The following is a 19,907-nucleotide window of genomic DNA, read 5'->3' on the forward strand; positions in this document are numbered from 1 at the left end:
TGCGTCTGGTGAGGAAGATGATCCGGGTGCAGCAGTGAGGATAGATTGGAGAGGAGAGAGGTGTGTGTCAGGGAGACAGTGCAGGGCTTGTAGGAGAAGGGAGGTGGATGTAGTGCGTCTGGTGAGGAAGATGAGCCGGGTGCAGCAGTGAGGATAGATTGGAGAGGAGAGAGGTATGTGTCAGGGAGACAGTGCAGGGCTTGTAGGAGAGGAGAGGTGGATGTAGTGCGTCTGGTGAGGAAGATGATCCGGGTGCAGCAGTGAGGATAGATTGGAGAGGAGAGAGGTACGTGTGAGGGAGACAGTGCAGGGCTTGGAGGAGAGGAGAGGTGGATGTAGTGCGTCTGGTGAAGAAGATGATCAGGGTGCAGCAGTGAGGATAGGTTGGAGTGGAGAGAGATATGTGTCAGGGAGACCAGTGAGGGGCTTGTAGGAGAGGAGAGGTGGATGTAGTGCGTCTGGTGAGGAAGATGATCCGGGTGCAGCAGTGAGGATAGATTGGAGAGGAGAGAGGTACGTGTGAGGGAGACAGTGCAGGGCTTGTAGGAGAGGAGAGGTGGATGTAGTGCGTCTGGTAAGGAAGATGAGCCGGGTGCAGCAGTGATGATAGATTGGAGAGGAGAGAGGTAAGTATCAGGGAGACAGTGCAGGGCTTGTAGGAGAGGAGAGGTGGATGTAGTGCGTCTGGTGAGGAAGATGATCCGGGTGCAGCAGCGAGGATAGATTGGAGAGGAGAGAGGTAAGTATCAGGGAGACAGTGCAGGGCTTGTAGGAGAGGAGAGGTGGATGTAGTGCGTCTGGTGAGGAAGATGATCCGGGTGCAGCAGCGAGGATAGATTGGAGAGGAGAGAGGTTATTGTCAGGAAGACAGTGCAGGGCTTGTAGGAGAGGAGAGGTGGATGTAGTGCGTCTGGAGAGGAAGATGATCCGGGTGCAGCAGTGAGGATAGATTGGAGAGGAGAGAGGTATGTGTCAGGGAGACAGTGCAGGGCTTGTAGGAGAGGGGAGGTGGATGTAGTGCGTCTGGTGAGGAAGATGAGCCGGGTGCAGCAGTGAGGATAGATTGGAGAGGAGAGAGGTATGTGTCAGGGAGACAGTGCAGGGCTTGTAGGAGAGGGGAGGTGAATGTAGTGCGTCTGGTGAGGAAGATGAGCCGGGTGCAGCAGTGAGGATAGATTGGAGAGGAGAGAGGTATGTGTCAGGGAGACAGTGCAGGGCTTGTAGGAGAGGGGAGGTGGATGTAGTGCGTCTGGTGAGGAAGATGAGCCGGGTGCAGCAGTGAGGATAGATTGGAGAGGAGAGAGGTATGTGTCAGGGAGACAGTGCAGGGCTTGTAGGAGAGGGGAGGTGGATGTAGTGCGTCTGGTGAGGAAGATGAGCCGGGTGCAGCAGTGAGGATAGATTGGAGAGGAGAGAGGTATGTGTCAGGGAGACAGTGCAGGGCTAGTAGGAGAGGAGAGGTGGATGTAGTGCGTCTGGAGAGGAAGATGATCCGGGTGCAGCACTGAGGATAGATTGGAGAGGAGAGAGGTAATTGTCAGGAAGACAGTGCAGGGCTTGTAGGAGAGGAGAGGTGGATGTAGTGCGTCTGGTGAGGAAGATGATCCGGGCTGCAGCAGTGAGGATAGGTTGGAGAGGAGAGAGGTATGTGTCAGGGAGACAGTGAGGGGCTTGTAGGAGAGGAGAGGTGGATGTAGTGCGTCTGGTGAGGAAGATGATCCGGGTGCAGCAGTGAGGATAGATTGGAGAGGAGAGAGGTAATTGTCAGGAAGACAGTGCAGGGCTTGTAGGAGAGGAGAGGTGGATGTAGTGCGTCTGGTGAGGAAGATGAGCCGGGTGCAGCAGTGAGGATAGGTTGGAGAGGAGAGAGGTATGTGTCAGGGAGACAGTGCAGGGCTTGTAGGAGAGGGGAGGTGGATGTAGTGCGTCTGGTGAGGAAGATAAGCCGGGTGCAGCAGTGAGGATAGATTGGAGAGGAGAGAGGTATGTGTCAGGGAGACAGTGCAGGGCTAGTAGGAGAGGAGAGGTGGATGTAGTGCGTCTGGTGAGGAAGATGAGCTGGGTGCAGCAGTGAGGATAGGTTGGAGTGGAGAGAGGTATGTGTCAGGGAGACAGTGCAGGGCTAGTAGGAGAGGAGAGGTGGATGTAGTGCGTCTGGTGAGGAAGATGAGCTGGGTGCAGCAGTGAGGATAGGTTGGAGTGGAGAGAGGTATGTGTCAGGGAGACAGTGCAGGGCTTGTAGGAGAGGAGAGGTGGATGTAGTGCGTCTGGTGAGGAAGATGAGCCGGGTGCAGCAGTGAGGATAGATTGGAGAGGAGAGAGGTATGTGTCAGGGAGACAGTGCAGGGCTTGTAGGAGAGGAGAGGTGGATGTAGTGCGTCTGGTGAGGAAGATGATCCGGGTGCAGCAGCATTGAGGATAGATTGGAGAGGAGAGAGGTATGTGTCAGGGAGACAGTGAGGGCTTGTAGGAGAGGAGAGGTGGATGTAGTGCGTCTGGAGAGGAAGATGAGCCGGGTGCAGCAGTGAGGATAGATTGGAGAGGAGAGAGGTATGTGTCAGGGAGACAGTGCAGGGCTTGTAGGAGAGGAGAGGTGGATGTAGTGCGTCTGGTGAGGAAGATGATCCGGGTGCAGCAATGAGGAGAGATTGGAGAGTAGAGAGGTATGTGTCAGGGAGACAGTGCAGGGCTAGTAGGAGAGGAGAGGTGGATGTAGTGCGTCTGGTGAGGAAGATGAGCCGGGTGCAGCAGTGAGGATAGGTTGGAGTGGAGAGAGGTATGTGTCAGGGAGACAGTGAGGGGCTTGTAGGAGAGGAGAGGTGGATGTAGTGCGTCTGGTGAGGAAGATGATCCGGGTGCAGCAGTGAGGATAGATTGGAGAGGAGAGAGGTATGTGTCAGGGAGACAGTGCAGGGCTTGTAGGAGAGGAGAGGTGGATGTAGTGCGTCTGGTGAGGAAGATGATCCGGGTGCAGCAGTGAGGATAGATTGGAGAGGAGAGAGGTATGTGTCAGGGAGACAGTGCAGGGCTTGTAGGAGAGGAGAGGTGGATGTAGTGCGTCTGGTGAGGAAGATGAGCCGGGTGCAGCAGTGAGGATAGATTGTAGAGGAGAGAGGTATGTGTCAGGGAGACAGTGCAGGGCTTGTAGGAGAGGAGAGGTGGATGTAGTGCGTCTGGAGAGGAAGATGATCCGGGTGCAGCAGTGAGGATAGATTGGAGAGGAGAGAGGTATGTGTCAGGGAGACAGTGCAGGGCTTGTAGCAGAGGAGAGGTGGATGTAGTGCGTCTGGAGAGGAAGATGATCCGGGTGCAGCAGTGAGGATAGATTGGAGAGGAGAGAGGTATGTGTCAGGGAGACAGTGCAGGGCTTGTAGGAGAGGGGAGGTGGATGTAGTGCGTCTGGTGAGGAAGATGAGCCGGGTGCAGCAGTGAGGATAGATTGGAGAGGAGAGAGGTATGTGTCAGGGAGACAGTGCAGGGCTTGTAGGAGAGGGGAGGTGAATGTAGTGTGTCTGGTGAGGAAGATGAGCCGGGTGCAGCAGTGAGGATAGATTGGAGAGGAGAGAGGTATGTGTCAGGGAGACAGTGCAGGGCTTGTAGGAGAGGGGAGGTGGATGTAGTGCGTCTGGTGAGGAAGATGAGCCGGGTGCAGCAGTGAGGATAGATTGGAGAGGAGAGAGGTATGTGTCAGGGAGACAGTGCAGGGCTTGTAGGAGAGGGGAGGTGGATGTAGTGCGTCTGGTGAGGAAGATGAGCCGGGTGCAGCAGTGAGGATAGATTGGAGAGGAGAGAGGTATGTGTCAGGGAGACAGTGCAGGGCTAGTAGGAGAGGAGAGGTGGATGTAGTGCGTCTGGAGAGGAAGATGATCCGGGTGCAGCACTGAGGATAGATTGGAGAGGAGAGAGGTAATTGTCAGGAAGACAGTGCAGGGCTTGTAGGAGAGGAGAGGTGGATGTAGTGCGTCTGGTGAGGAAGATGATCCGGGCTGCAGCAGTGAGGATAGGTTGGAGAGGAGAGAGGTATGTGTCAGGGAGACAGTGAGGGGCTTGTAGGAGAGGAGAGGTGGATGTAGTGCGTCTGGTGAGGAAGATGATCCGGGTGCAGCAGTGAGGATAGATTGGAGAGGAGAGAGGTAATTGTCAGGAAGACAGTGCAGGGCTTGTAGGAGAGGAGAGGTGGATGTAGTGCGTCTGGTGAGGAAGATGAGCCGGGTGCAGCAGTGAGGATAGGTTGGAGAGGAGAGAGGTATGTGTCAGGGAGACAGTGCAGGGCTTGTAGGAGAGGGGAGGTGGATGTAGTGCGTCTGGTGAGGAAGATGAGCCGGGTGCAGCAGTGAGGATAGATTGGAGAGGAGAGAGGTATGTGTCAGGGAGACAGTGCAGGGCTAGTAGGAGAGGAGAGGTGGATGTAGTGCGTCTGGTGAGGAAGATGAGCTGGGTGCAGCAGTGAGGATAGGTTGGAGTGGAGAGAGGTATGTGTCAGGGAGACAGTGCAGGGCTAGTAGGAGAGGAGAGGTGGATGTAGTGCGTCTGGTGAGGAAGATGAGCTGGGTGCAGCAGTGAGGATAGGTTGGAGTGGAGAGAGGTATGTGTCAGGGAGACAGTGCAGGGCTTGTAGGAGAGGAGAGGTGGATGTAGTGCGTCTGGTGAGGAAGATGAGCCGGGTGCAGCAGTGAGGATAGATTGGAGAGGAGAGAGGTATGTGTCAGGGAGACAGTGCAGGGCTTGTAGGAGAGGAGAGGTGGATGTAGTGCGTCTGGTGAGGAAGATGATCCGGGTGCAGCAGCATTGAGGATAGATTGGAGAGGAGAGAGGTATGTGTCAGGGAGACAGTGAGGGCTTGTAGGAGAGGAGAGGTGGATGTAGTGCGTCTGGAGAGGAAGATGAGCCGGGTGCAGCAGTGAGGATAGATTGGAGAGGAGAGAGGTATGTGTCAGGGAGACAGTGCAGGGCTTGTAGGAGAGGAGAGGTGGATGTAGTGCGTCTGGTGAGGAAGATGATCCGGGTGCAGCAATGAGGAGAGATTGGAGAGTAGAGAGGTATGTGTCAGGGAGACAGTGCAGGGCTAGTAGGAGAGGAGAGGTGGATGTAGTGCGTCTGGTGAGGAAGATGAGCCGGGTGCAGCAGTGAGGATAGGTTGGAGTGGAGAGAGGTATGTGTCAGGGAGACAGTGAGGGGCTTGTAGGAGAGGAGAGGTGGATGTAGTGCGTCTGGTGAGGAAGATGATCCGGGTGCAGCAGTGAGGATAGATTGGAGAGGAGAGAGGTATGTGTCAGGGAGACAGTGCAGGGCTTGTAGGAGAGGAGAGGTGGATGTAGTGCGTCTGGTGAGGAAGATGATCCGGGTGCAGCAGTGAGGATAGATTGGAGAGGAGAGAGGTATGTGTCAGGGAGACAGTGCAGGGCTTGTAGGAGAGGAGAGGTGGATGTAGTGCGTCTGGTGAGGAAGATGAGCCGGGTGCAGCAGTGAGGATAGATTGTAGAGGAGAGAGGTATGTGTCAGGGAGACAGTGCAGGGCTTGTAGGAGAGGAGAGGTGGATGTAGTGCGTCTGGAGAGGAAGATGATCCGGGTGCAGCAGTGAGGATAGATTGGAGAGGAGAGAGGTATGTGTCAGGGAGACAGTGCAGGGCTTGTAGCAGAGGAGAGGTGGATGTAGTGCGTCTGGTGAGGAAGATGATCCGGGTGCAGCAATGAGGAGAGATTGGAGAGGAGAGAGGTATGTGTCAGGGAGACAGTGCAGGGCTTGTAGGAGAGGAGAGGTGGATGTAGTGCGTCTGGTGAGGAAGATGATCCGGGTGCAGCAGTGAGGATAGGTTGGAGTGGAGAGAGGTATGTGTCAGGGAGACAGTGAGGGCTTGTAGGAGAGGAGAGGTGGATGTAGTGCGTCTGGAGAGGAAGATGAGCCGGGTGCAGCAGTGAGGATAGATTGGAGAGGAGAGAGGTATGTGTCAGGGAGACAGTGCAGGGCTTGTAGGAGAGCAGAGGTGGATGTAGTGCGTCTGGTGAGGAAGATGAGCTGGGTGCAGCAGTGAGGATAGGTTGGAGTGGAGAGAGGTATGTGTCAGGGAGACAGTGCAGGGCTTGTAGGAGAGGAGAGGTGGATGTAGTGCGTCTGGAGAGGAAGATGATCGTGGTGCAGCACTGAGGATAGATTGGAGAGGAGAGAGGTATGTGTCAGGGAGAAAGTGCAGGGCTTGTAGGAGAGGAGAGGTGGATGTAGTGCGTCTGGTAAGGAAGATGATCCGGGTGCAGCAGTGAGGATAGATTGGAGAGAAGAGAGGTATGTGTCAGGGAGACAGTGCAGGGCTTGTAGGAGAGGAGAGGTGGACGTAGTTCGTCTGGTGAGGAAGATGAGCCGGGTGCAGCACTGAGGAGAGATTGGAGTGGAGAGAGGTATGTGTCAGGGAGACAGTGCAGGGCTTGTAGGAGAGGAGAGGTGGATGTAGTGCGTCTGGAGAGGAAGATGATCCGGGTGCAGCATTGAGGATAGATTGGAGAGGAGAGAGGTATGTGTCAGGGAGACAGTGCAGGGCTTGTAGGAGAGGAGAGGTGGATGTAGTGCGTCTGGTGAGGAAGATGATCCGGGTGCAGCAGTGAGGATAGATTGGAGAGGAGAGAGGTATGTGTCAGGGAGACAGTGAGGGGCTTGCAGGAGAGGAGAGGTGGATGTAGTGCGTCTGGTGAAGAAGATGATCCGGGTGCAGCAGTGAGGATAGGTTGGAGTGGAGAGAGGTATGTGTCAGGGAGACAGTGCAGGGCTTGTAGAAGAGAGGTGGATGTAGTGCGTCTGGAGAGGAAGATGATCCGGGTGCAGCAGCGAGGATAGATTGGAGAGGAGAGAGGTATGTGTCAGGGAGACAGTGCAGGGCTTGTAGGAGAGGAGAGGTGGATGTAGTGCGTCTGGTCAGGAAGATGATCCGGGTGCAGCAGCGAGGAGAGATTGGAGAGGAGAGAGGTATGTGTCAGGGAGACAGTGCAGGGCTAGTAGGAGAGGAGAGGTGGATGTAGTGCGTCTGGAGAGGAAGATGATCCGGGTGCAGCAGTGAGGATAGATTGGAGAGGAGAGAGGTATGTGTCAGGGAGGCAGTGCAGGGCTTGTAGGAGAGGAGAGGTGGATGTAGTGCGTCTGGTCAGGAAGATGAGCCGGGTGCAGCAGCGAGGAGAGATTGGAGAGGAGAGAGGTATGTGTCAGGGAGACAGTGCAGGGCTAGTAGGAGAGGAGAGGTGGATGTAGTGCGTCTGGAGAGGAAGATGATCCGGGTGCAGCAGTGAGGATAGATTGGAGAGGAGAGAGGTATGTGTCAGGGAGGCAGTGCAGGGCTTGTAGGAGAGGAGAGGTGGATGTAGTGCGTCTGGAGAGGAAGATGAGCCGGGTGCAGCAGTGAGGATAGATTGGAGAGGAGAGAGGTATGTGTCAGGGAGACAGTGCAGGGCTTGTAGGAGAGGAGAGGTGGATGTAGTGCGTCTGGAGAGGAAGATGATCCGGGTGCAGCAGTGAGGATAGATTGGAGAGGAGAGAGGTATGTGTCAGGGAGACAGTGCAGGGCTTGTAGGAGAGGAGAGGTGGATGTAGTGCGTCTGGTGAGGAAGATGAGCCGGGTGCAGCAGTGAGGAGAGATTGGAGAGGAGAGAGGTATGTGTCAGGGAGACAGTGCAGGGCTAGTAGGAGAGGAGAGGTGGATGTAGTGCGTCTGGTGAGGAAGATGAGCCGGGTGCAGCAGTGAGGATAGGTTGGAGTGGAGACAGGTATGTGTCAGGGAGACAGTGCAGGGCTTGTAGGAGAGGAGAGGTGGATGTAGTGCGTCTGGAGAGGAAGATGATCCGGGTGCAGCAGTGAGGATAGATTGGAGAGGAGAGAGGTATGTGTCAGGGAGACAGTGCAGGGCTTGTAGGAGAGGAGAGGTGGATGTAGTGCGTCTGGAGAGGAAGATGAGCCGGGTGCAGCAGTGAGGAGAAATTGGAGAGGAGAGAGGTATGTGTCAGGGAGACAGTGCAGGGCTAGTAGGAGAGGAGAGGTGGATGTAGTGCATCTGGTGAGGAAGATGAGCTGGGTGCAGCAGTGAGGATAGATTGGAGAGGAGAGAGGTATGTGTCAGGGAGACAGTGCAGGGCATGTAGGAGAGGAGAGGTGGATGTAGTGCGTCTGGTAAGGAAGATGATCCGGGTGCAGCAGTGAGGATAGATTGGAGAGGAGAGAGGTATGTGTCAGGGAGACAGTGCAGGGCTTGTAGGAGAGGAGAGGTGGATGTAGTGCGTCTGGAGAGGAAGATGATCCGGGTGCAGCAGTGAGGATAGATTGGAGAGGAGAGAGGTATGTGTCAGGGAGACAGTGCAGGGCTTGTAGGAGAGGAGATGTGGATGTAGTGCGTCTGGAGAGGAAGATGATCCGGGTGCAGCAGTGAGGATAGATTGGAGAGGAGAGAGGTATGTGTCAGGGAGACAGTGCAGGGCTTGTAGGAGAGGAGAGGTGGATGTAGTGCGTCTGGTAAGGAAGATGATCCGGGTGCAGCAGTGAGGATAGATTGGAGAGAAGAGAGGTAGGTGTCAGGGGGACAGTGCAGGGCTTGTAGGAGAGGAGAGGTGGATGTAGTGCCTCTGGAGAGGAAGATGATCCGGGTGCAGCAGTGAGGATAGATTGGAGAGGAGAGAGGTATGTGTCAGGGAGACAGTGCAGGGCTTGTAGGAGAGGAGAGGTGGATGTAGTGCGTCTGGTGAGGAAGATGAGCCGGGTGCAGCAGTGAGGATAGATTGGAGAGGAGAGAGGTATGTGTCAGGGAGACCAGTGAGGGGCTTGTAGGAGAGGAGAGGTGGATGTAGTGCGTCTGGTGAGGAAGATGATCCGGGTGCAGCAGTGAGGATAGATTGGAGAGGAGAGAGGTATGTGTCAGGGAGACAGTGCAGGGCTTGTAGGAGAGGAGAGGTGGATGTAGTGCGTCTGGTGAGGAAGATGAGCCGGGTGCAGCAGTGAGGATAGATTGAAGAGGAGAGAGGTATGTGTCAGGGAGACAGTGCAGGGCTTGTAGGAGAGGAGAGGTGGATGTAGTGCGTCTGGTGAGGAAGATGATCCGGGTGCAGCACTGAGGATAGATTGGAGAGGAGAGAGGTATGTGTCAGGGAGACCAGTGAGGGGCTTGTAGGAGAGGAGAGGTGGATGTAGTGCGTCTGGTGAGGAAGATGAGCCGGGTGCAGCAGTGAGGATAGATTAGAGAGGAGAGAGGTATGTGTCAGGGAGACAGTGCAGGGCTTGTAGGAGAGGAGAGGTGGATGTAGTGCGTCTGGTGAGGAAGATGAGCTGGGTGCAGCATTGAGGATAGATTGGAGAGGAGAGAGGTATGTGTCAGGGAGACAGTGCAGGGCTTGTAGGAGAGGAGAGGTGGATGTAGTGCGTCTGGTGAGGAAGATGATCCGGGTGCAGCAGTGAGGATAGATTGGAGAGGAGAGAGGTATGTGTCAGGGAGACAGTGCAGGGCTTGTAGGAGAGGAGAGGTGGATGTAGTGCGTCTGGTGAGGAAGATGAGCTGGGTGCAGCATTGAGGATAGATTGGAGAGGAGAGAGGTATGTGTCAGGGAGACAGTGCAGGGCTAGTAGGAGAGGAGAGGTGGATGTAGTGCGTCTGGAGAGGAAGATGATCCGGGTGCAGCAGTGAGGATAGATTGGAGAGGAGAGAGGTATGTGTCAGGGAGACAGTGCAGGGCTTGTAGGAGAGGAGAGGTGGATGTAGTGCGTCTGGAGAGGAAGATGAGCCGGGTGCAGCAGTGAGGATAGATTGGAGAGGAGAGAGGTATGTGTCAGGGAGACAGTGCAGGGCTTGTAGGAGAGGAGAGGTGGATGTAGTGCGTCTGGAGAGGAAGATGATCCGGGTGCAGCAGTGAGGATAGATTGGAGAGGAGAGAGGTATGTGTCAGGGAGACAGTGCAGGGCTTGTAGGAGAGGAGAGGTGGATGTAGTGCGTCTGGTGAGGAAGATGAGCCGGGTGCAGCAGTGAGGAGAGATTGGAGAGGAGAGAGGTATGTGTCAGGGAGACAGTGCAGGGCTAGTAGGAGAGGAGAGGTGGATGTAGTGCGTCTGGTGAGGAAGATGAGCCGGGTGCAGCAGTGAGGATAGGTTGGAGTGGAGAGAGGTATGTGTCAGGGAGACAGTGCAGGGCTTGTAGGAGAGGAGAGGTGGATGTAGTGCGTCTGGAGAGGAAGATGATCCGGGTGCAGCAGTGAGGATAGATTGGAGAGGAGAGAGGTATGTGTCAGGGAGACAGTGCAGGGCTTGTAGGAGAGGAGAGGTGGATGTAGTGCGTCTGGAGAGGAAGATGAGCCGGGTGCAGCAGTGAGGAGAAATTGGAGAGGAGAGAGGTATGTGTCAGGGAGACAGTGCAGGGCTAGTAGGAGAGGAGAGGTGGATGTAGTGCATCTGGTGAGGAAGATGAGCTGGGTGCAGCAGTGAGGATAGATTGGAGAGGAGAGAGGTATGTGTCAGGGAGACAGTGCAGGGCTTGTAGGAGAGGAGAGGTGGATGTAGTGCGTCTGGTAAGGAAGATGATCCGGGTGCAGCAGTGAGGATAGATTGGAGAGGAGAGAGGTATGTGTCAGGGAGACAGTGCAGGGCTTGTAGGAGAGGAGAGGTGGATGTAGTGCGTCTGGAGAGGAAGATGATCCGGGTGCAGCAGTGAGGATAGATTGGAGAGGAGAGAGGTATGTGTCAGGGAGACAGTGCAGGGCTTGTAGGAGAGGAGATGTGGATGTAGTGCGTCTGGAGAGGAAGATGATATGGGTGCAGCAGTGAGGATAGATTGGAGAGGAGAGAGGTATGTGTCAGGGAGACAGTGCAGGGCTTGTAGGAGAGGAGAGGTGGATGTAGTGCGTCTGGTAAGGAAGATGATCCGGGTGCAGCAGTGAGGATAGATTGGAGAGAAGAGAGGTAGGTGTCAGGGGGACAGTGCAGGGCTTGTAGGAGAGGAGAGGTGGATGTAGTGCCTCTGGAGAGGAAGATGATCCGGGTGCAGCAGTGAGGATAGATTGGAGAGGAGAGAGGTATGTGTCAGGGAGACAGTGCAGGGCTTGTAGGAGAGGAGAGGTGGATGTAGTGCGTCTGGTGAGGAAGATGAGCCGGGTGCAGCAGTGAGGATAGATTGGAGAGGAGAGAGGTATGTGTCAGGGAGACCAGTGAGGGGCTTGTAGGAGAGGAGAGGTGGATGTAGTGCGTCTGGTGAGGAAGATGATCCGGGTGCAGCAGTGAGGATAGATTGGAGAGGAGAGAGGTATGTGTCAGGGAGACAGTGCAGGGCTTGTAGGAGAGGAGAGGTGGATGTAGTGCGTCTGGTGAGGAAGATGAGCCGGGTGCAGCAGTGAGGATAGATTGAAGAGGAGAGAGGTATGTGTCAGGGAGACAGTGCAGGGCTTGTAGGAGAGGAGAGGTGGATGTAGTGCGTCTGGTGAGGAAGATGATCCGGGTGCAGCACTGAGGATAGATTGGAGAGGAGAGAGGTATGTGTCAGGGAGACCAGTGAGGGGCTTGTAGGAGAGGAGAGGTGGATGTAGTGCGTCTGGTGAGGAAGATGAGCCGGGTGCAGCAGTGAGGATAGATTAGAGAGGAGAGAGGTATGTGTCAGGGAGACAGTGCAGGGCTTGTAGGAGAGGAGAGGTGGATGTAGTGCGTCTGGTGAGGAAGATGAGCTGGGTGCAGCATTGAGGATAGATTGGAGAGGAGAGAGGTATGTGTCAGGGAGACAGTGCAGGGCTTGTAGGAGAGGAGAGGTGGATGTAGTGCGTCTGGTGAGGAAGATGATCCGGGTGCAGCAGTGAGGATAGATTGGAGAGAAGAGAGGTATGTGTCAGGGAGACAGTGCAGGGCTTGTAGAAGAGAGGTGGATGTAGTGCGTCTGGAGAGGAAGATGAGCCGGGCTGCAGCAGTGAGGATAGATTAGAGAGGAGAGAGGTGTGTGTCAGGAAGACAGTGCAGGGCTTGTAGGAGAGGAGAGGTGGATGTAGTGCGTCTGGAGAGGAAGATGAGCCGGGTGCAGCAGTGATGATAGATTGGAGAGGAGAGAGGTATGTGTCAGGGAGACAGTGCAGGGCTTGTAGGAGAGGAGAGGTGGATGTAGTGCGTCTGGTGAGGAAGATGAGCCGGGTGCAGCAGTGATGATAGATTGGAGAGGAGAGAGGTATGTGTCAGGGAGACAGTGAGGGGCTTGTAGGAGAGGAGAGGTGGATGTAGTGCGTCTGGAGAGGAAGATGATCCGGGTGCAGCAGTGAGGATAGATTGGAGTGGAGAGAGGTATGTGTCAGGGAGACAGTGCAGGGCTTGTAGGAGAGGGGAGGTGGATGTAGTGCGTCTGGTGAGGAAGATGAGCCGGGTGCAGCAGTGATGATAGATTGGAGAGGAGAGAGGTATGTGTCAGGGAGACAGTGCAGGGCTTGTAGGAGAGGAGAGGTGGATGTAGTGCGTCTGGTGAGGAAGATGAGCCGGGTGCAGCAGTGAGGATAGATTGGAGAGGAGAGAGGTATGTGTCAGGGAGACAGTGCAGGGCTTGTAGGAGAGGAGAGGTGGATGTAGTGCGTCTGGTGAGGAAGATGAGCCGGGTGCAGCAGTGAGGATAGATTGGAGAGAAGAGAGGTAATTGTCAGGGAGACAGTGCAGGGCTTGTAGAAGAGAGGTGGATGTAGTGCGTCTGGAGAGGAAGATGAGCCGGGTGCAGCAGTGATGATAGATTGGAGAGGAGAGAGGTATGTGTCAGGGAGACAGTGCAGGGCTTGTAGGAGAGAAGAGGTGGATGTAGTGCGTCTGGTGAGGAAGATGAGCCGGGTGCAGCAGTGAGGATAGATTGGAGAGGAGAGAGGTATGTGTCAGGGAGACAGTGAGAGCTTGTAGGAGAGGAGAGGTGGATGTAGTGCGTCTGGTGAGGAAGATGAGCCGGGTGCAGCAGTGAGGATAGATTGGACAGGAGAGAGGTATGTGTCAGGGAGACAGTGCAGGGCTTGTAGAAGAGAGGTGGATTTAGTGCGTCTGGAGAGGAAGATGAGCCCGGCAGCAGCAGTGAGGATAGATTGGAGTGGAGAGAGGTATGTCTCAGGGAGACAGTGAGGGCTTGTAGGAGAGGAGAGGTGGATGTAGTGCGTCTGGTGAGGAAGATGATCCGGGTGCAGCAATGAGGAGAGATTGGAGAGGAGAGAGGTATGTGTCAGGGAGACAGTGAGGGGCTTGTAGAAGAGGAGAGGTGGATGTAGTGCGTCTGGAGAGGAAGATGATCCTGGTGCAGCACTGAGGATAGATTGGAGAGGAGAGAGGTATGTGTCAGGGAGACAGTGCAGGGCTAGTAGGAGAGGAGAGGTGGATGTAGTGCGTCTGGTGAGGAAGATGAGCCGGGTGCAGCAGTGAGGATAGGTTGGAGTGGAGAGAGGTATGTGTCAGGGAGACAGTGCAGGGCTTGTAGGAGAGGAGAGGTGGATGTAGTGCGTCTGGAGAGGAAGATGATCCTGGTGCAGCACTGAGGATAGATTGGAGAGGAGAGTGGTATGTGTCAGGGAGACAGTGCAGGGCTTGTAGGAGAGGAGAGGTGGATGTAGTGCGTCTGGTAAGGAAGATGATCCGGGTGCAGCAGTGAGGATAGATTGGAGAGAAGAGAGGTATGTGTCAGGAAGACAGTGCAGGGCTTGTAGGAGAGGAGAGGTGGATGTAGTGCGTCTGGTGAGGAAGATGATCCGGGTGCAGCAATGAGGAGAGATTGGAGAGGAGAGAGGTATGTGTCAGGGAGACAGTGAGGGGCTTGTAGGAGAGGGGAGGTGGATGTAGTGCGTCTGGTGAGGAAGATGAGCCGGGTGCAGCAGTGAGGATAGATTGGAGAGGAGAGAGGTATGTGTCAGGGAGACAGTGAGGGCTTGTAGGAGAGGAGAGGTGGATGTAGTGCGTCTGGAGAGGAAGATGAGCCGGGTGCAGCAGTGAGGATAGATTGGAGAGGAGAGAGGTATGTGTCAGGGAGACAGTGCAGGGCTTGTAGGAGAGGAGAGGTGGATGTAGTGCGTCTGGTGAGGAAGATGATCCGGGTGCAGCAGTGAGGAGAGATTGGAGAGGAGAGAGGTATGTGTCAGGGAGACAGTGCAGGGCTAGTAGGAGAGGAGAGGTGGATGTAGTGCGTCTGGTGAGGAAGATGAGCCGGGTGCAGCAGTGAGGATAGGTTGGAGTGGAGAGAGGTATGTGTCAGGGAGACAGTGCAGGGCTTGTAGGAGAGGAGAGGTGGATGTAGTGCGTCTGGAGAGGAAGATGATCCTGGTGCAGCACTGAGGATAGATTGGAGAGGAGAGTGGTATGTGTCAGGGAGACAGTGCAGGGCTTGTAGGAGAGGAGAGGTGGATGTAGTGCGTCTGGTAAGGAAGATGATCCGGGTGCAGCAGTGAGGATAGATTGGAGAGAAGAGAGGTATGTGTCAGGAAGACAGTGCAGGGCTTGTAGGAGAGGAGAGGTGGATGTAGTGCGTCTGGAGAGGAAGATGATCCGGGTGCAGCAGTGAGGATAGATTGGAGAGGAGAGAGGTATGTGTCAGGGAGACAGTGCAGGGCTTGTAGGAGAGGAGAGGTGGATGTAGTGCGTCTGGTGAGGAAGATGAGCCGGGTGCAGCAGTGAGGAGAGATTGGAGAGGAGAGAGGTATGTGTCAGGGAGACAGTGCAGGGCTAGTAGGAGAGGAGAGGTGGATGTAGTGCGTCTGGTGAGGAAGATGAGCCGGGTGCAGCAGTGAGGATAGATTGGAGAGGAGAGAGGTATGTGTCAGGGAGACAGTGCAGGGCTAGTAGGAGAGGAGAGGTGGATGTAGTGCGTCTGGTGAGGAAGATGAGCCGGGTGCAGCAGTGAGGATAGATTGGAGTGGAGAGAGGTATGTGTCAGGGAGACAGTGCAGGGCTTGTAGGAGAGGAGAGGTGGATGTAGTGCGTCTGGTGAGGAAGATGATCTGGGTGCAGCAGTGAGGATAGATTGGAGAGGAGAGAGGTATGTGTCAGGGAGACAGTGCAGGGCTTGTAGTAGAGGAGAGGTGGATGTAGTGCGTCTGGTGAGGAAGATGATCCGGGTGCAGCAGTGAGGATAGATTGGAGAGGAGAGAGGTATGTGTCAGGGAGACAGTGCAGGGCTTGTAGGAGAGGAGAGGTGGATGTAGTGCGTCTGGTAAGGAAGATGAACCGGGTGCAGCAGTGAGGATAGATTGGAGAGAAGAGAGGTATGTGTCAGGGAGACAGTGCAGGGCTTGTAGGAGAGGAGAGGTGGATGTAGTGCGTCTGGTAAGGAAGATGATCCGGGTGCAGCAGTGAGGATAGATTGGAGAGGAGAGAGGTATGTGTCAGGGAGACAGTGCAGGGCTTGTAGGAGAGGAGAGGTGGATGTAGTGCGTCTGGTGAGGAAGATGAGCCGGGTGCAGCAGTGAGGATAGATTAGAGAGGAGAGAGGTATGTGTCAGGGAGACAGTGCAGGGCTTGTAGGAGAGGAGAGGTGGATGTAGTGCGTCTGGTAAGGAAGATGATCCGGGTGCAGCAGTGAGGATAGGTTGGAGTGGAGAGAGGTATGTGTCAGGGAGACAGTGCAGGGCTTGTAGGAGAGGAGAGGTGGATGTAGTGCGTCTGGAGAGGAAGATGATCCGGGTGCAGCAGTGAGGATAGATTGGAGAGGAGAGAGGTATGTGTCAGGGAGACAGTGCAGGGCTTGTAGGAGAGGAGAGGTGGATGTAGTGCGTCTGGAGAGGAAGATGAGCCGGGTGCAGCAGTGAGGAGAGATTGGAGAGGAGAGAGGTATGTGTCAGGGAGACAGTGCAGGGCTTGTAGGAGAGGAGAGGTGGATGTAGTGCGTCTGGTGAGGAAGATGATCCGGGTGCAGCAGTGAGGATAGATTGGAGAGGAGAGAGGTATGTATGTGTCAGGGAGACAGTGCAGGGCTAGTAGGAGAGGAGAGGTGGATGTAGTGCGTCTGGAGAGGAAGATGAGCCGGGTGCAGCAGTGAGGATAGATTGGAGAGGAGAGAGGTATGTGTCAGGGAGACAGTGCAGGGCTTGTAGGAGAGGGGAGGTGGATGTAGTGCGTCTGGTGAGGAAGATGAGCCGGGTGCAGCAGTGAGGATAGATTGGAGAGGAGAGAGGTATGTGTCAGGGAGACAGTGCAGGGCTTGTAGGAGAGGAGAGGTGGATGTAGTGCGTCTGGAGAGGAAGATGATCCGGGTGCAGCAGTGAGGATAGATTGGAGTGGAGAGAGGTATGCGTCAGGGAGACAGTGCAGGGCTTGTAGGAGAGGGGAGGTGGATGTAGTGCGTCTGGTGAGGAAGATGAGCCGGGTGCAGCAGTGAGGAGAGATTGGAGAGGAGAGAGGTATGTGTCAGGGAGACAGTGCAGGGCTTGTAGGAGAGGAGAGGTGGATGTAGTGCGTCTGGTGAGGAAGATGAGCCGGGTGCAGCAGTGAGGATAGATTGGAGAGGAGAGAGGTATGTGTCAGGGAGACAGTGCAGGGCTTGTAGAAGAGGAGAGGTGGATGTAGTGCGTCTGGAGAGGAAGATGATCCGGGTGCAGCAGTGAGGATAGATTGGAGAGGAGAGAGGTATGTGTCAGGGAGACAGTGCAGGGCTTGTAGGAGAGGAGAGGAGAGGTGGATGTAGTGCGTCTGGTGAGGAAGATGAGCCGGGTGCAGCAGTGAGGATAGATTGGAGTGGAGAGAGGTAAGTGTCAGGGAGACAGTGCAGGGCTTGTAGGAGAGGAGAGGTGGATGTAGTGCGTCTGGTGAGGAAGATGATCCGGGTGCAGCACTGAGGATAGATTGGAGAGGAGAGAGGTATGTGTCAGGGAGACAGTGAGGGCTTGTAGGAGAGGAGAGGTGGATGTAGTGCGTCTGGTGAGGAAGATGATCCGGGTGCAGCAGTGAGGATAGGTTGGAGTGGAGAGAGGTATGTGTCAGGGAGACAGTGCAGGGCTTGTAGGAGAGGAGAGGTGGATGTAGTGCGTCTGGAGAGGAAGATGAGCCGGGTGCAGCAGTGAGGATAGATTGGAGAGGAGAGAGGTATGTGTCAGGGAGACAGTGCAGGGCTTGTAGGAGAGGAGAGGTGGATGTAGTGCGTCTGGAGAGGAAGATGATCCGGGTGCAGCAGTGAGGATAGGTTGGAGTGGAGAGAGGTATGTGTCAGGGAGACAGTGCAGGGCTTGTAGGAGAGGAGAGGTGGATGTAGTGCGTCTGGAGAGGAAGATGATCCGGGTGCAGCAGTGAGGATAGGTTGGAGTGGAGAGAGGTATGTGTCAGGGAGACAGTGCAGGGCTTGTAGGAGAGGAGAGGTGGATGTAGTGCGTCTGGAGAGGAAGATGAGCCGGGTGCAGCAGTGAGGATAGATTGGAGAGGAGAGAGGTATGTGTCAGGGAGACAGTGCAGGGCTTGTAGGAGAGGAGAGGTGGATGTAGTGCGTCTGGAGAGGAAGATGAGCCGGGTGCAGCACTGAGGATAGATTGGAGAGGAGAGAGGTATGTGTCAGGGAGACAGTGCAGGGCTTGTAGGAGAGGAGAGGTGGATGTAGTGCGTCTGGTGAGGAAGATGAGCCGGGTGCAGCAGTGAGGATAGATTGGAGAGGAGAGAGGTATGTGTCAGGGAGACAGTGCAGGGCTTGTAGGAGAGGAGAGGTGGATGTAGTGCGTCTGGAGAGGAAGATGAGCCGGGTGCAGCAGTGAGGATAGATTGGAGAGGAGAGAGGTATGTGTCAGGGAGACAGTGCAGGGCTTGTAGGAGAGGAGAGGTGGATGTAGTGCGTCTGGAGAGGAAGATGAGCCGGGTGCAGCACTGAGGATAGATTGGAGAGGAGAGAGGTATGTGTCAGGGAGACAGTGCAGGGCTTGTAGGAGAGGAGAGGTGGATGTAGTGCGTCTGGAGAGGAAGATGAGCCGGGTGCAGCACTGAGGATAGATTGGAGAGGAGAGAGGTATGTGTCAGGGAGACAGTGCAGGGCTTGTAGGAGAGGAGAGGTGGATGTAGTGCGTCTGGAGAGGAAGATGATCCGGGTGCAGCAGTGAGGATAGATTGGAGTGGAGAGAGGTATGTGTCAGGGAGACAGTGCAGGGCTTGTAGGAGAGGAGAGGTGGATGCAGTGCGTCTGGTGAGGAAGATGATCCGGGTGCAGCAGTGAGGATAGATTGGAGAGGAGAGAGGTATGTGTCAGGGAGACAGTGCAGGGCTTGTAGGAGAGGAGAGGTGGATGTAGTGCGTCTGGAGAGGAAGATGAGCCGGGTGCAGCACTGAGGATAGATTGGAGAGGAGAGAGGTATGTGTCAGGGAGACAGTGCAGGGCTTGTAGGAGAGGAGAGGTGGATGTAGTGCGTCTGGAGAGGAAGATGATCCGGGTGCAGCAGTGAGGATAGATTGGAGTGGAGAGAGGTATGTGTCAGGGAGACAGTGCAGGGCTTGTAGGAGAGGAGAGGTGGATGCAGTGCGTCTGGTGAGGAAGATGATCCGGGTGCAGCAGTGAGGATAGATTGGAGAGGAGAGAGGTATGTGTCAGGGAGGCCAGTGCAGGGCTTGTAGGAGAGGAGAGGTGGATGTAGTGCGTCTGGTGAGGAAGATGATCCGGGTGCAGCAGTGAGGATAGATTGGAGTGGAGAGAGGTAATTGTCAGGGAGGCCAGACAGTAGATGACCAGTGAGCGGATGGGAGACTTAGCATCCTGGGTGAGAAAGTGTCGGATCCTGGAAATATATGCGAGATGGAAACGGCAGGACTGTGAGAGGTGCTGAATGTGTGGTGTGAAGGAGAGGGAGGAATCAGCGCACTTGGGGGCTGATTGACAGTAGTGCCATCTATAGATAATGAGAGTGTGGGAGGTGAGGTTATGCGGGAGGGAGAGAAGATGATCAGCTCATGTCTTAGATATGTAGGTGTAAGAAAGCGCTGGGACATCCATGAAGAGGAAGCAGAGAGACAGTTGGAGATACGAGTGAGGAGAGCAGGGGAGAGGTCAGGGGAGGAAAGGTAGATTTGAGGGTCATCAGCATAGAGATGATATTGGAACCCTAATTTGCAGTAGGAGAGGGTGGTCCACAGTGTCAAAAACAGCAGAGAGGTCAAGAAGAATAAGCAGAGAGTAGTGGTCCTTGGATTTAGCAGATAGGACGTCATGCTGACATTCGTTAGGGCAGTATCAGTGGAGTGGAGAGGACGGAAACCAGACTGGAATAGGTCAAGCAGGGAGTGGGAGGAAAGAAAGGAAGTAAGGCGGTTGTAGACCATACGCTCAAGGAGTTTGGAGGCAAAAGGGAGGAGAGAGATGGGTCGGTAGTTGGAGAGAGAAGGTAAGGATCAAAGGTAGTTTTTTTTTGTTTTGTTTTTTAAGAATGGGGGGACAAGGGCCCGATGAGAGGGAGAGATTGAGGAGGTGGGTGAGATGGGAACAGGCAGAAAGAGAGAGGTAGCAGAGACGGAAGGGAATAAGGACCAGTGGGGGGTACAGGGTGAGGGCCATCTCCAGATGCTTGGGGGGGGGGGGGGGGGGGGGGAGAGAAGGTCAAAGTTGGTAAGTGGGAAGGTGGAGGTTGTTGAGGGTCTATTGGAATGTGGTGTCCCGACACACGGAGTCAATTTTGGATGTGAAGGAGGTGGCACAGTCAAGGGCAGAGAATAAGAAAGGGATTTGAGGTGAGGGTGGATAGAGGAGATGACGATGGTAAAGAGGCGCCGGGGGTTGGAAGACAAAGGAGAAGACGAGGTTCTTGAAGTATTTAGGTAAAGGGCAGCACTATAGGATGAGAGAATAAGTGTGAAATGGAAGAATGAGAGACGGCCTTAGAGCGTGATTTCCACCACTTTCGCCTGGTGGTACGTGAGCATTTTTGGAGATATCTGGTGCATTTGGTGTGCCAGGGTTGAGGTGCTGCTCTACGAGGGTGAATAGTGGTTGCTGGTGCAAGGGCAGAAGTG

General features: G+C 54.8%; 1 protein-coding gene across 1 annotated transcript in view; it reads right to left on the reverse strand.

Annotated features, from left to right (window-relative positions):
- Positions 1 to 19,907, reverse strand: part of NEURL4 (neuralized E3 ubiquitin protein ligase 4) — a 228,071-nt gene that overhangs the window by 151,759 nt on the left and 56,405 nt on the right. The window lies entirely within an intron of this gene.

The sequence above is a fragment of the Pseudophryne corroboree genome (genome assembly GCF_028390025.1).
Source record: "Pseudophryne corroboree isolate aPseCor3 chromosome 6 unlocalized genomic scaffold, aPseCor3.hap2 SUPER_6_unloc_3, whole genome shotgun sequence".
In the NCBI taxonomy this organism is placed as follows: Eukaryota; Metazoa; Chordata; class Amphibia; order Anura; family Myobatrachidae; genus Pseudophryne; species Pseudophryne corroboree.